Source organism: Scyliorhinus canicula, chromosome 30, assembly GCF_902713615.1.
Source record: "Scyliorhinus canicula chromosome 30, sScyCan1.1, whole genome shotgun sequence".
In the NCBI taxonomy this organism is placed as follows: domain Eukaryota; kingdom Metazoa; phylum Chordata; class Chondrichthyes; order Carcharhiniformes; family Scyliorhinidae; genus Scyliorhinus; species Scyliorhinus canicula.
In genome coordinates this window covers 11,941,218-11,943,058 of record NC_052175.1, presented here as the reverse complement: position 1 = coordinate 11,943,058, position 1,841 = coordinate 11,941,218, and the positions used below count along the sequence as shown (strand labels likewise).

Below are 1,841 nucleotides of genomic sequence, written 5' to 3'. Positions count from 1 at the left end.
TGGCTCCTCCCATTAGTCACCTCATCGTGCTAAAGTGAACAAACTGTCTCTAATGATCTACTCTGCAGGGAGCCCTCTCAATATATGTAGCCCAAACTTTTACGATGCATTAATTGCACATCTACAGCCACAAAGTCTGGTTGTCTTTCAAACCAGGAATCTTTAAAAACATGACCGCAGCAGTCACACGAACACTAACCCAGACGATTAACCCGTACAGCACCAAATATCTACAATACAATATATCTGAAATCCCTGCATGTCATGCAAGGGATGTATAAAAAGGCAACCTCTTCCTTCCTTTTGTTATTTTCTTCTCTCTTCTTTTGCCTATCACAGGAGTTGACGTGTCCCATGGTGGTTGAGGGCAAGGAGGGGTGGCTGCAGTTGGGAAGTGTCCACTCTGCGCTTGTTCAGACATCTCCCCGACCCCGTCGGGTATGCTCGTTGCTGCGGCCGAATCTAACTTCTTTGTGTGTGTGTGTCCCTGTCTCCCTTCCAGTCGCCGCCGGGTGTTCCGTGGGCCCGGGGCCTCGTCGGGCACGCCGATCCAGGACTTCATTTGTGGCCACTTTTGGGACGGAGCGGTGAAGACCGGGCGGAGCGGCCGCGGATAAGGCCCAAGGCCTTCGGGTCTGCCGCACTGTGTGCCAGTCCCGGCAAATGTGACCGCTACCCTTTCCTGTCCCTCTCTCTCTCTCTCTCTTTCTCTTCCTGCGCGGTGGTGGTGGGAGGAGGAGGGGGGGGGAGAGCAATGGGGTGCCAAACATTGACTGGCCTATCTCCAGCTAACCCAGTTTTCAGATACCTTTGTGGCATTTCGTTCTTTCGATCATTTATCCGTGCTTCAGACCTGGCTCCTCCCATTAGCCACCTCATCGTGGCTCAGCCATAGGGGGGGGGTGGGGGGGCAGTCTCTCACCCCTCCCCCCCGCCGTCTGCAAGGGTCCACTTGCCATGCAGCCCCCCCCCCCCCCCCCGTCACGCGGCGCAGTAATTGGCCACGAGGCCGAGCTATAGTCAAAACAGGAGCTCCGCGGCTCAGAGTCGACCATTGACGAGACAGCAGTCCCGTTGCACCTCCAGCCCCGCTAACCTATCCGGCCACCCAGCAGCACGGTGGCGCAGTGGTTAGCATTGCTGCCTCGCTGCGCCGAGGTCCCGGGTTCGATCCCGGCTCTGGGTCACTGTCCGTGTGGAGTTCGCACATTCTCCCCGTGGTCTGCGTGGGTTTCGCACCCCCCCCCCCCCCCCCCCCCCCCGCCCCCGCAGGTTAGGTGGATTGGCCGCGTTAAATTGACCCTTAATTGGCAAAAATGAATTGGGTACTCTAAATTTATCGAATTGTAAAAAAAGACTATCCGGCCTCCCAACCCTCGGCCGGCTCTCCACCCAGCCAAGCCTCTGCACTTTCCCCGGCAGCTTCCGACCTTCTCCTGCTTGGCCGTTCTTCCCCACTGAGCTCTGCTCGGCGTTTGACGCTGGTTTGCGCTGATCCGGCGATGATTTCGTTCAGAAGCAAGCGGGTGGGTTTGTTTTCTTCCACGTCACCCGGAGTTTAAAATGGATGGAACCCAAACGATCGCTCCCGGAAGGAGCGGCAGAGATCAGCACTTCCCCACAGCACTGAGCTGATATTTATCACCTCCCCCCGCCCCCCCCCCCCCCCCCCCCCCCAGCACAACAATACCTCGGAAACCTGACGAGTCTGCTCGCCCAGCGTGTGGGATCTTGCCATGCGCTGCCCCGCACTTGCAGAGACTTTCAAAGTGCTTAATCGTCCGCAGGAGCGATCTGGGGGATCATGCTGAAATACAAGAGCGCTTGATTCTCTCTCTGGT

General features: G+C 57.2%; 1 protein-coding gene across 1 annotated transcript in view; it reads left to right on the top strand.

Moving 5' to 3' along the window:
* Nucleotides 1-1,211, top strand: part of LOC119958663 (uncharacterized protein PFB0765w-like) — a 36,754-nt gene extending 35,543 nt beyond the window's left edge. Inside the window, exon 5 of the mRNA XM_038787229.1 lies at nucleotides 503-1,211. The gene's annotated coding sequence lies outside the window, so the exon portion shown is untranslated. The remainder of the gene's footprint in view (nucleotides 1-502) is intronic.
* Nucleotides 1,212-1,841: the final 630 nt, after the last annotated feature.